This window comes from Hordeum vulgare, chromosome 4H, assembly GCF_904849725.1.
Source record: "Hordeum vulgare subsp. vulgare chromosome 4H, MorexV3_pseudomolecules_assembly, whole genome shotgun sequence".
NCBI classification, from domain to species: domain Eukaryota; kingdom Viridiplantae; phylum Streptophyta; class Magnoliopsida; order Poales; family Poaceae; genus Hordeum; species Hordeum vulgare.
The window spans coordinates 461,756,059-461,770,746 of record NC_058521.1 but is presented as its reverse complement, the minus strand read 5'-3'; positions in this window follow the sequence as shown (position 1 = coordinate 461,770,746).

Here is a 14,688-nt window from a genome sequence, read left to right as displayed (position 1 = left end):
CCTCATGGCGCGGCCTGGGGGGTGGCCGCGCCGTCCAGGCTTGTGGGCACCCCCTGGCGCCCCTCTCGCACTTCTTCAGCCTAGTATTTTTGATAAATCGGGAAAAAAATCCTTGTTGATTTTTACGGCACTTGGAGTTGCGCAGAATAGGTATCTCAACTTTGCTCCACTTTCAGGCCAGAATTCCAGTTGCCGGCATTCTCCCTCTTCATGTAAACCTTGCAAAATAAGAGAGAAAAGGCATACGAATTGTACCGTGAAGTGAAATAACAGCCAAAGAAGCGATAAATAACAACATGAAAACATGACGCAAAATGGACGTATCAGCCACCACCCAACTTGAAATTCCTCAAGTTGAACTTGTTCAAAGTTGAATTTCTTGAAAACTGATTTTCTTCAAAGCAGTTGTTTTTCTTCACAAAATCCTCATGTTAATCAAAATCTTCAAAAACACTTGATGATTTTCATTTGCCTAGATATATATATAGACTGTGATTTCAAAGTCCTCAACTGCATTCACTTATAGCTATTTCTTCAATTTGATATTTCATCTAAGTGAATGTGATCGGACCCTACTTTCCCTCTATGCTACTCTCACCCAGTCTATTCAATTCTTCATATGCGTTCTACTTGAAACTTTGTTCAAAGTCCTCACTACGTCCTTGTCAGCTGATGATTTTGTAACAAAATCCTCAAATCTTCAAAAATATTTTTTTTGTTGTTACACAGTAACTGAACCCCACTTTCCCCGTTCAGATAACCACGATCTCCACTCCTTAGGTCGTGGGCTACATGTGTCTTGTGGAGACGTAGAGACAGGGGCTATTTGGTCCGATACTTTCGCGCCAACAGTTACCACCTGGCTATAAATATGTCCCCATCTCCCTTCGGTAAAATCTTCTTCGTCCCATCGCCCTCCTGCTACAGCAAAGCTCAAAAGCCCTAGCGCCACCGCTAGAAGTCTCGACGCCGGCGAGGAAAAGCTTGACTGCCTCGACCTCTATGCCGCCGAAACCACGCCGGAACCGGACCATCTTCGTCTGCCGTCGCCGTACCTGTCCTCTGTTGCCGAGTTAGGGCGCAGTGGACTCGCACCGAAGAGCATCTACTGCTACTTCCTTCTCTGTTCTTCGTGCGCGCTATATAGGGTAAATAAAAACCCTATTTTTACAGCTCTTTCAATCTACTATTTTACCTTAGATGTGTGAAATCTGTTTTTTTCCTCAAGTATACATCAACCTCTTTTCCTCAAACACTGCTTATTCCTCAACTATTGATGAATTTCACTAAGCATCTAAAATCTTCACGAGATTCCCCAATTGTGCAAATTCTCGAATATGTACAACTCTGGAACCCAAGAACAATGTGCTTAGACGAATTCCTCATCCACTCGTCAAATTCCTCAACTTTTTTTTTTCATTTCATCAAATCTGAGAACGCATATGACCTCTCCAAATTCCTCGCAACTATACTCTGTTCACAGGTACAAAATGTCAGCTGATGAATCTCTAGGTTCTCATCAACTTAACTCATTTGTAGCGTTTCTTGAAGAAAATCAGCAAGTTTCATCGGAATCCTCAAGAGTTCAATTTCCTCAGCAAAAGCCTCAGCTGAAGAAAATGGAAGATGAAAGGAAACAAAAGGGTGGCAAAAAGCTCGAGCAGAACACTGCCATTGATATCCCTGAGGATATATACTTGGAATACTACACGCCTGGTGAGCAAGAGACTATGCCCAAGAGGAAGATAAGGCTTCAAAAGATAGAACGCGGGTGGGCTAAGGAGTGGAAAGAATACAGATTCGTCACTCCCAAGTATGCGAAGAAATTCGCTCTGAAGCCTCCTGGGAAACGGACTCCTCTTGAGGATTATCAGGATGCACACCCCTCAAGCCTCAAGACAATTGATGACTATCCTGAAGAAAAGTCAAAACATTTGTCAAAGCTTTAGAAGCAAGCAGAAGCCGCCGTGAGGAAATTCAATGAAGAATCTGCTGCTGCTGCAACTGCCGCCACCTCCTCTGCAGCTCAAACTTCTGGTACGGACATTCCTCAAATGAAGCATGTGCCACCGAAACCAAAGGCTTCAAAGCCTCAGGAGAAAATGCCTTAGAAAGCTGCACCAGCATTCGAACCAAACCCTCAGCACCACCAAAGGCTTGAAAGCCTGAACAAAAGCAGATTGTGAAGCAATTGCCTACAATCTCCAGCTCCTCTGTTCCATCTGCAACAAGCTCCAAGACAAATTCTTCACCTACTCCAATGAAGAGTAAGGTGACTGCTGGGAGAGGAACCAGACCAAGCCCTAGCAAAATCATCAAAGTCCCTTCTGCATCAGAAGGTAGTGATGAATATGATGATGAGACTCTGCAAGCCATCATCAGAAACAAGCAGGAGAGGGTAGCACAAGCTTCAGGAAGCTCCATTCGTCTAGCCATGGACCCAAAAGTCCTCTTGGATTACATCAACATCTGGTATGAGGACCCCAACACTCCTATCGATGATTTAAAGCTTCCCCCAGGCATCAGCCACATGGTGGCCACATTCATCAATGAGGCCAAGTGGAAAGAGCAGCAAGCCAAACAAGCTAAGGTTGCAAAGAACAAAAAGGAGAAATTCCTCAGACAGAATCTCCTCAACCTGACGCCTGATGCACTTGTGTCCACACACGCAGAATTAAAGACTTTGACTGACAAGTATACTAAGCTCTCTGACCGTCAAAGTCTCAAGAACACTTTCATCAAATTTGCTACTCATGCAGTTGATTATTACAACAAGAAGAATGCCCCTCCAGCAACAACACCTCAGCCTCTGATTGAGGAACCAGCTGATGAAACTACTCATGCTGAGGAAATCCCTCAAGAAAGTCGTGCTGATGAACCGGCTATTGAGGAAATTACAAAGGACACTCCAGCTGATGATTCTGCTACAGCTGATGAAACTTCTCCAGTTGGTGCTTCTAAGCCAGCTGATGAGCCTTCACCAAAAGCTTCAAAGGTGAAGAAAATGACTCCGTCTGCATCAGACGTGAAGAAGACCAGAGCTGCTGAAAAGGAAGCCAAGAAGAGAAAAGCTTCCTCAGCAGAAGAATCAACAGAGGCCAAGCGCCTCAAATCACTTGATAAAAATGCACCTCTGGATCCTGTGCCTCTCAACGTTGCTCCATCTTATGAGATGACTATCTTCGAAAGCGAAGACAAGGAGCATTTGACTGATGAGGAAATGAAGAATGTTGTGACTGAGGAACACACTCATGAGGAAATACAGATTGATGACAGTCCTCAGACCTTCATTCCTCCTGAAGAAACTGCTCAAGGATCAGCTAAACCAGCTGATGAATCTGGCTCCTCCACCAAGCAAACTCCTCAAGCTGAGGAAAAACAAAGCGAAAACCCTCAGCCTGACAAAATTCAAAATCCTGAGCAAAATCCTCAACCTGAGGCTCAGGATGAAGCAATTCCTTCTCCTGAGAAAAATCCTCAAGCTGAGGCTCAGGATGAACCAATTCCTCCTCCAGAGCAAAATCCTCAACCAGAGGCTCCCGTTGATGACATTCCTCAACCAGAGTAAGCTCCTCAGCCTGAAGCACAAGCAGATGAAATTCCTCATCCTGGGGAACATGCTGAGGAAAATGCACCAAATCCAGAGAATGCGCTTGTCGTCATCAATCCAGAAACTGCGATGATTGTCTCTCCTCAAGGGAAGAAGCAAAACCTTCAGCCGATGCAGCGTCAGCCTTTCTACAAGCGGGCAAAGTTTCAGAAGGAATCTTTCTTTGAAGAACGCATGTACTTCATCAGAGAAAATCCCTATGACAAGCCTCGCATCAGGCATCTGATGTTTTGGACCAGGACACAGCTCAACTACTATGCATCTGTGCTGTGTGGAAGAAACAAGATTTTCCAGCACAGGCATATTCCTCATGTTGAGCTTGAAGAAATTTCGTGCTTTGCTCCAGTCCTCAACGTTCTTCATGAAGCAGGACTGCTCCCCATGTGCTCTGATATCTGCAATTGGAACATCGACATTGTTCTTCAATTCTATGCAACTCTGCACATCTCTGGAGATCCAACAGAAATCAACACTTGGGTGCTGGATTGGATGATGCAGCACACACACTTCAAGGCTCCTGCCAATGAGCTGCTGCGAGAACTTCCTGTGTCAATTTCCTCAGAGCAGGCAGTAAAGCTGTATGATGAACGGGAGCTGGCCAACAAGCTGATGGAAGTCCTCATGAAGCCTTTGGCCAAGGGGCAACCACCAAGAACAACCTTCCTGGTCCATGTGCTGAAGTATGAACCCAGGACGGTTTACAGAATCCTCTGCAGTGTTCTTGCGCCTATCAAGGGACATGATGATGAAGAAGATGTCGTAGGCATCATGAAGAATATCCTCTTCAACATCATCCATGGCATTCCCATCAACATCCATGATTTCTTCTTGAGGACTCTGGCGGAAAATGTTATGTCCCCTTTTGACCTGAAGATTTACGCTCCATGGATCATGAGATTCATCATACGCAGGTCAGGCATCAACTATCACGCTGATTTCAACAATCATCAAGGTTATATGCCTCCCCTAAGGGTCAACAAGAATATTTTCGAGCCCGTTGAAGGAAAAGGTAAGTCTGTTATTGATGAAGGCAGTCAGCCCCTTGATGGCCAGTTCCGAGAGCCACATGCTTATTCCTCATGGGATGACACTGAAACCCATCCACCAAGTCATGTTGCTCCAAGGGTGATGAATACCAGAGAGCTTCTTCTAAGTCTTCACCAAAAGGTTGATCAGAATCACAAGTGGGTCAAACGCCAGTTCGACGCCATTGTGAAAACCCACAATGAAACGCAGAATGATGTGAAGCTTAACCATCATTATCTTCATGAGGTTTTTGATTGCACCTGGGCCACACTAGCTTATTTGAAGACTCCAGCAGAACTTGAAGAATTGGAGTTTGCACAGGACTTCGACTGGTCGTAGCCACCAAAGAAGAAATTCAGTCCAATTCCAGTTCCAGACCTTGAGGACAGTTCGTTTTCTTCATTCCGCACTGCTGAATCAGATGAAGACCAACAAGATACTGCCACAGGTCCAAGGAGGAAATCGGCTCCCAAGAATCCTCACGCGTCTTCCTCAACTGCCAAGAAGTGAAAGTCTTCACGGGCGTTAGTCCCCAGTTTGTCCCTTTTTGTCACTTGATGACAAAGGGGGAGAAATCTGAGAGTTAGTCTCCACGCGGGATATATTTTGGGGGCTTATAAACTTTATTTAAGTTAGAAACTCTTGGCTCTTCTGAAGTGTTTTATGTAATGAGTTGTAACTTAAGCCCGATGGTACTCTGACGCTTTTGAACGTTTTTCTTCGCATGCTTATTCCTCAAAATTTTAATGCACGCATGCTGGAATTCGTCAGATACCATTTGTCATCATGCATCCTCAATTTATTCATACTATATGTCTCATGTATGCGTGATTTACAACTCAGGGGGAGATCTCCATGATATAAATCATCAATGTGCATTTGCTGTGAAAAGCAAAATCCTCAAGATATGCACATCTTTAGGGGGAGTCTCTCTGAATCTTGATTTCAAATTCCTCAAATGAGTGTTTACACTTCATATTTTTATCTCCATTGAAGACTTAACCTAATTGTCATCAACCACCAAAAAGGGGGAGATTGTAAGTGCATCTAGTGCCCCTTAGTGATTTTGGTGGTTTGAAGACTTATAGGTTAAGTATCTAATGTGTTCATGAGTGTACACAGGATCTATAAGTCGCTGAGGAGTTTGAAATATTCGATGAATATCGACCCCTAAAAATGTATATCTTCGGCTGAAGAAATTGTCTGAAGCTGAAGAATTGAATCGCGAGAAATTGCGATGAAATTGATATTCCTCATGAAGAAATTGAAGATGAGGAATACGGTGTGTCCTGAAGAAAAACAAGCTGAAGATTATGAAGCATGAAGATTTATTATGTCTGTTTTATTTTCTTCACTTTTGAGTCATAGGAACACCATACTGTTAAAGGGGGTCAAAGTAACACGTCGGAATGAATTTCCTCATGATGCTCAACCCAAGCCTAATCCTACCAAAAGCCTCAAGTGAGGAAAATGAGAGACATGAGGACTCTCATAGTTGAGGGTCCCGACCGTTACCGCAAGTCGCGCCACATCATTGGTCTTATCCACACCAACGATCATATTATTTAAGGGCATTAATGTCAAATCATGTCGGGATGCTCCCAGGCTATAAGTAGCCGCCCCCCACAACCATTAGCTGGTTGGTTGCTCCGTTAGAAACTGACACGTTTCATAAGAGCAACCCAAATTCCTCAGAGTCTTCGAGAGTAATTCATCAGTGAGGAAATACCCCCACACACCAAACCACAAACCGAAAACTAAGTGATTGAGCATCACTGAAGAAGTTGTTCATGTGTGGGACTGAAGCCTTTTACCTTTGAGGACTGTGCATCCTCCACACGGTTAAGCGTCATGGTCTAGAGCAATCCAGCAGTCAATTGTGGATTGCCAGGTGACCAAGTTTTTGAGGGTTTGGAAGTCTGCCCTAACGACTTACCACGAGTGTTCGGCGAGGACTGTGTGTTCTTAGCCCAAGGAGAATACGGTAGGGACTGTGTGTCCCGGGATTGTGTGTCCTTTGGTTTCAATACCAAGCCGGTCCAAACTAGATGTACAACTGTCACAGCAGTTGGAAATGGGTCATCAACCACTGTCTTCACTGTGAAACGGGTTCTATTTCTTCAATTCTTTATATTCCTCGGATTGTGTGTTGAGGATTTTCACTGTCACTGTTTGAAGAATTTGCTGAAGACTTTCTTTGAAATTCCTCAACCCCAAATTCTTCACGTGAGTTAATCCTCAAATGTTTTCTCCGTGCGTGCATACTGTGCAAACTGTTTTTCATATTCTTCATCCTGAAAAATTGCTGTAGTGATACTTTGCACTCATGATCCTTTGCTGTTTCCTCTGCAACTTAGTCATCAGTGAGGAATTTCCTCAAAAGGAATTTCCTCAGTGATGAAATTCTAAAAATCTCCTATTCACCCCCCCTCTAGTCGATATGACACACTTTCATCCACGACGACACGACTGCAATGACACGACATCACTATAGTGATGACCCCTACATGGCCACACGATTCTGGAAAATCCGATGTGTGCATGATGGGTGTCCTTCAGTCCTCGCAAAACCGGCGGACCCGTCGCCGACGACATCCTTTGACATCTGCAAGATTCATCGTCCATGACTGCAGATCAGTCATCTACAACGTAGCGCATTTTTTTGCGTCTTTGGCTTTGTGCGGCTTTATCATCCACGGTAACTACATTTTTTTAGAAAAGGAGGTTCGACCCCCGGCCTCTGCATCAATCGATGCATACAACCATCTTTATTAATTATTCCACGAAGTTCTGACAAAGATATACAACACACCACCCAAAGCCACCATTCACACCTACAGACTCGATAATGTGGAGTGCTCTCACTCCACATATCTAAAACCGGTGTTGTCGCCAATCCATCCACATAACATATCGGGACCAACAGCCGGTGCAGCAAACTTAAAACGCACACCACATGCACACGTTAGAAGCCTCCATCATCATCGGTCCACAGATCCATCTTCAAGAGAGAGATCCATATCATATTTGCCAGTCTGAACATCCATCGATGCCACCATGGCGCCAAACAGCGCCACCACCCTGTGCTCATCCGTCCAGACACGAAGATTCTGAAAGAACTGTCGTGCGTAGCACCTGCCAAGCAGGCATGACTCAGCATAGCACCTGTCCTCCAGGCATGACTTGACAGCTCCACCAAATCTCTGGCAAGATGAAGCCACTCCATCTCCAACCTCTGTCATCCAACACTGCTCCACAAATGATGCTCCCAAGAGAGAAACGGCACCGCAGTACCGCCATCATCCGATCTGTAAGGCCAGATCTTAGGGTTTCCCCCGAAGCAGTGCCCACCTCCAACAACCGTCAAGGACCCACACAGTGCCCACCACCACTCAGCCCTCAAGGCGATGCCTTCAGGAAGGTCACGGCGTCAAGGACGCTGCTGCCGCCCACCAGAGTTAGGGTTTTCACCTCAGAGGCAGTGAGGCAGGAAGTGGAGGAGCAAACGTAGACCAATGTCTCCAAGAAGAACAACGGTGCCCTTGAGCGTCGTCGGCGGCACACTGGCCAGGGCCGACCAAGGGGTTTCCCCTGACTCTGTGACAACAGACCTTACCCAGCAACGGCGCCAGAAAAATGTTGATTGGCATGCTCTGGCAATAGCTAGACGAATGTTGTTCTCGATTGCTCAACAATTATAAATTGTCTTGCAATGACCCACCAGCGCGTGGGATCGAGGCAGTTTTCGAGGGTAGAGTATTCAACCCAAATTTGTTGGTTCGCCAATAGGAAGTGAGAGGATACTCTCAAGTATTAGCAGCTGAATGTGTCAGATTCAACCACACCTGAAAGATTAATATCTGCAAGCAAAGTAGTATGATAGCAACGGTGTCAGAAACGATCCGTTGACGGCAGACTATTCCTAACCGTCGTATCAATGGCGCCAGTCGTTGCCCGTTGACGGAAATTGTCTTTTCCCGTCAACGCCGAGCGAACCAGAATTGTAGCAGGTAACATCAATGTAACGAGTAGCAGTAGTGGCAAGGAACAGCAGTGGTGACAGCAGTAGCAAGTAGCAACAGTAGCAAGTAACAGCAGCAGCAACAGTAGTAACAACAGCAGAGCAAAACAAGTAACAGCAACAGTGGGACAAACTCGTAGGCAATGGGTCGGTGATTTGTTTGGATGATATTCATGATGCAACAGTTATAACACGGAGAGATATGTGGCTAGCTCCCGTTCGTCAATGTGATGTAGGCATGCACTCCGTGTGTCGTCATACGTGCTTAGGGAAAAGAACTTGCATGACATCTATTGTCCATCCCTCCCGTGGCAGCGGGGTCCAAAAGGAAACTACGGGATATTAAGGTTCTCCTTTTAATAAAGAACCGCACCAACGCATTAGCACTTGGTGAACACATGAACTCCTCAAACTATGGTCATCACCGGGAGTGGTTCCGGTTATTGTCACTCCGGGGTTGCCGGGTCATAACACATAGTAGGTAACTACAACTTGCAAGATCGGATCTAAAACACACATATATTGGTGACAACATAATAATTTCATATCTCAAACCATGGCACTCGGGCCCTAGTGACAAGCATTAAGCATGGCAAAGTAGTAGCAACATCAATCTCAGAACACACTGGATACTAGGGATCAATCTCCATCAAAACTAACTCGATTACATGATAGATCTCATCCTACTCATCACCCCCCAGCGAGCCTACGAATAGATTACTCACGAACGATGAAGAGCTTCATGGAATTGGAGAGGGAAGAAGGTTGATGATGACGATGGCGACGATTTCCCCTCTCCGGAACCCAAAACGGAGTCCAGATCTGCCCTCCAGATGAAGAACAGGATGTGGCGGCGCCTCCGTATCGCAAACGCGATGAAATCTTCTCTCTTGATTTTTTCTGGGACGAAAGTGAATTTATAGAGCTGAGATTGGGGGCGGCAGAGCCACGTGGGCCCCACAAGCTTGCTAGCCGCCACCAGGGGGTGGCGGCTGCAGGGCTTGTGGCCCACTGGCCCATCCCCTCCGGTGGATCTTTGCGCAGGTATTTTTCATATTTTCTAGAAATATTCTCTGTAAATTTTCAGGACGTTCTGAGAACTTTCATTTCAGCACAAAAATAACACCAAGGCAATTCTGCTGAAAACAGCGTCAGTCCAGGTTAGTTCCATTCAAATCATGCAAATTAGAGTCCAAAACAAGGGCAAAAGAGTTTGGAAAAGTAGATACGATGGAGATGTATCAACTCCCCCAAGCTTAAAACCTTGCTTGTCCTCAAGCAACTCAGTTGACAAACTGAGAGAGAAATAAAAACTTTGACAAACTCTGTTTGATCTTGTTGTTGCAACTATGTCTAACTCGTAACCAGAATTTCAGCAAGATCACAAGTTAACCACATAAGCAAGTGACACAAAGGTCTCACGGTAAACTAATATCAATGACATAATCAGCTAACGAGCAAAGAATAATGAGTTTCAAATACCAACACTTCAATCAAAACAAGCATGAAGCAATAAGAATAGGTGGTATCTCGCTAGCTCTTTCTGAGACCGCAAAACATAAATGCAGAGCACTTTCAAAGATCAAGGGCTGACTAAACATTGTAATTCATGGCAACGAAGATCCAGTCATAGTCATACTCAATATCAATCAAAAGCAAAGCATGAAAATGACAGAGGTGCTCTCTAATTGGTGCTTATATAAGAACAGGATGACTCAACAGGAAAATAAATAGACAGGCCCTTCGTAGAGGGAAGCATTGATTTGCAGAGGTGCCAGAGCTCAAGCTTTGAAAACAGAGATAATAATTTTGGGTGGCATGCTTTCATTGTCAATGCAATGACCAAGAGTTCTCAATATCTTCCATGATACTCATGCTATAGGCGGTTCCCAAATAGAAAAGTAAAGTTTTAACCCCCCCCCCCCACCACCACCAATCAATCACACTCCACGGCTAGCCGAATCCTCGGGTACCGTCCATACTAACATCAATCCGGGGGGAGTCTTGTTTTATAGTTATGTTTTCGATTTAAGCGTGGAACTGGGCGTTCCAATTATCGTCCCCTTTCTCGTGAATGACAGTGAATAAAGACATGTCGAGGATAACACTCCTAGCATGGAAGATACCAATAGCCCCCTGTCACCACATGACTGGTTCGGGCATGCAAAACAGATTATTTCTTGAAGGTTTAGAGAGTGGCACATGCAAATTTACTTGGAACGGTAGGTAGATACCGCAAATAGGTAGGTATGGTGGACTCTCATGGAAAATTTTTTGGGTTTATGGAAGTCGATGCACAAGCAGTACTCCGCTTAGTACAAGTGAAGGCTAGCAAAAGACTGTGAAGCGACGAACTAGAGAGCGACAACAGTCATCAAGATGCAATGAGTTTGAGTAACATTGAATGCAAGCATGAACAGGACATAAATCACCATGAACACGAACATCATAGAGGCTATGTTGATTTTGTTTCAACTACATGCATGAACATGCGCCAAGTCAAGCCACTTGAATCATTCAAAGGAGAATACCATCCTATCATACTACATCATAGTCATCTCAAAATCTATGTTGGCATTCAAGACAAACCATTATAAGCTCTCAGCTAGTTAAGCATGGCATCAGAAACTATGATCTCTAAGTTGTCATCGCAAACATGGTTCTCTCAAAACAAAGCTGAATCAGGCATGACAAGCTAGTCATATTTACAAAAACAAAATAGATAGAGTTCATACCAGCTTTTCCAGTCTCAGTCACTTCATCATATATCATCATTATTGCCTTTCATTTGCACGATCGAACGATGTGAACAATAATAAGAGTGTTCGTGCAATGGACTAAGCTGAATCTGCAGGCAAACACAAAGGAGAAGACAAAGTAATATGGCTCTTTGAAAGCTAAACAGGTATGCATGCAAGAGCCACTAAACATTGTAACCAATATCTTCTACCTTGACCCAAAGAAAAAGAAAACTATTTACACGGGAAAACTCCCAACAAGAAAAAGAAGAAAGAAAAATCTTTTTGGGTTTTCTCAAAAGGACACAAAAAAGAAAACAAGAAAACGAAAATAAACTAGCATGGATAATACAGTGGCAAAATTTAAACACCGACTAACAAAGTGAAAGCATAAGCATGAATGTAAGGTCGGTGAGAACACGTACTCCCCCAAGCTTAGGCTTTTGGCCTAGCTTGGTCTACTCCCAAGGTGGGAAATAACCAGCTCCGGGATACTCCGGAGCAGATTGTGGATGCCACTGATGTGTGAGCTCCTCTGGCTCCCACTGATAAACTGGCGTGTGGTACTGGACTGACGGCTCGGGCACGTGCACCTGTGTTTGGGCCAAGCCCCAATATGCGTAGATGTCCGAGGGCATAATAGTGTACCTGCCTGCATGAAGATCGAACAAAGAAGGAGCAGGCAAAGTAATAGTCTCTCGAGTACCCTGACTAAATACCAGGTTATAAATCATCCGTCTACTGGCATCTCTATCCAGAAAATCATGGCGAACCATGCTGTCATAATCCAGATATTTCTCATGGAGAAGCATCTCTCCTTCCTCTCCCAGTCTAATGGGTATCTCAAAGTGTCTGGCAAGACGGGTAGCATAGATACCTCCATAGACGACACCCTTGGAACGGTTGGTGTTCAACCGCTGGGATACTATAGCACCTAGGCTATAAGTCTTATCGTTATAAAGGCCTTCACGCAAAACCACAAGGTCTGGAGAACTAAGTGATCCAACCTCCCCACGGCCAATCAAACATTTTCCCACAAATAATGAGAAGTACCGAAGCACAGGAAAATGTATGCTAGCAATCCTAGCGCGAGACACTCCTCTCTCTCCTCTCCAACAGCAATAGTACCGATGAAATCCTCCAAGTCCCGTGGACGAGGGTCACGGATATCCCCAACATAAGGTAATTTGCATACATTGCAAAAATCCTGTAGCGTCATGCACTGGGGGACATCGTATATCATGAACTCAACCATGGGAGGATTCTTCCTCGGATAAAAGTTGAAGCTTTGAACGAAAATATTGGTGAGGAGGAGGTATTGCGAGCACTTATCTTCAACGAACGCAGTAAGACCTGCGTTCTCCACCAAGTAATAAAAGTCTTCATAAATCCCAGCGGCGCGCAAAAATTCATCACTTGGCCATTCGCACGCTCGAACTTCTATGACTCGAGGGACTACGTACTTGGGGTGGTTCTTCTCATCCTCCTTGGGGTTACGGCTTGAAGAGCCTCTCAAGAACCTCCTCATCTTTTCCTTTTTCTAGCTTTGAAAAATTCTGAAATTTTTAGAGACTTCGAAAGAAAAGTGAATAAAGATTAACCCAACTCATAGCAACTACTCCTACTAGTGCCTAGAGACCGTAACATGCGCTAAAACTACTTGGGACCAGCTAAATCAACATTTCTAGCTCAAGAATAGGGTCACCAAGGTAGCTAGAATACGCGAAGGATAAAGCACTAGAGAAAAAACTAATTGGACCAATGGAGGAGTCACTTACCAAGGAGTAATTTCCCCAAAACGGTTCAGAGAATGGTGCTTTGAGCAAGGAGATCGAAAATCATAGCCAAATGAGCAAGAACACGGGTTTGAGCTGCGAAACAATTTTTTCTGGAGGTGGAAGAAGAGGATGGGAGCTGGAATGAGTGGAGGGGGTCCCTATGGGCCCCACAAGCTTGCTAGCCGCCACCAGGGGGCGGCGGCTGCAGAGCTTGTGGCCCACTGGTCTGGACCCCAGGCCAGCTCTCAGGCCCAGTATTTTTCAAATATTCCAGAAAAATCATACTATATTTTCAGGACCATTTGAGAACTTTTATTTTCGGGGTATTTTTCTCCGGGACGCTAAAACAAAAAACAGGAAAAACTAAACTAAATCTATCATTTTTCTTCTAAGCAACAGAAAATGAAAGCTCAAAACAGAGGTATGTGACTCTTTGATTCATCCATTTCATGGTCATCGAAAGAAATCCGTCAATGGGGTTGATCAAGTCCTCATGACAAAACCTTCTCGAATCGCAAGAGAGAACGGAGAATTTTCGAATAGCCACTAAGTCACCTCAATGGGGATATGTATATCCCCAACAAGCAAATCATACTTCATCTTGACACGAGGAATAGGGCATTCAAAGCTCCCAATAAGAATCGATGAAGTCTGTTCGATAGCATTGATGCAATGTACTTGATATCGTTTCTTCGGAAAGTGCATTGTGTGCTCATTACCGTTGACATGGAAAGTGACATTGCCTTTGTTGCAATCTATAACAGCCCCTGCAGTGTTTAAAAAGGGTCTTCTTTGGATGACAGCCATGGCATCGTCCTCGGGAATATCCAAGATAACAAAGACTGTTAAGATATTGGTGTTAGCAACCACAACAGGCACATCCTCGCAAATGCCGATAGGGAAAGCAGTTGATTTGTCGGCCATTTGGAGAGAAATTTCAGTGGGTGTCAAATTACCCAATTCAATTCTACGATAAACAGAGAGCGGCATAACACTAACACCAGCTCCAAGGTCACATAAGGCAGTTCTTACGTAGTTTCCTTTAATGGAACAAGGTATATTGGGCACTCCAGGATCACCAAGTTTCTTAGGAGTTCCACCTTTGAAAGTGTAATTGGCAAGCGTGGTGGAGATCTCAAGATCTGGTATCTTCGGTTTATTAGTCACGATATCTTTCATGTACTTGGCATATGGAGACATTTTGAGCATATCAGTTAACCGCATCTGCAGAAAGATGGGTCTTATCATCTCAACGAAGTGCTCAAAATCCTCATCATCCTTTTTCTTGGATGGCTTAGGAGGAAAGGGCATAGATCTCTGAACCCATGGCTCCCTTTCTTTACCATGCTTCCTAACAGTGAAGTCATTCTTATCGTATCTCTTAGGTTGTGGGTTATCAGGTTTAATCGTAGGTTCAATCTCCACATGCTCATTATTGCTAGGTTGAGCATTATTATAAACATGGCTGTCCATATTGTCACCAGGTTCATGTTCATGTTCATCACCAGATTGTGT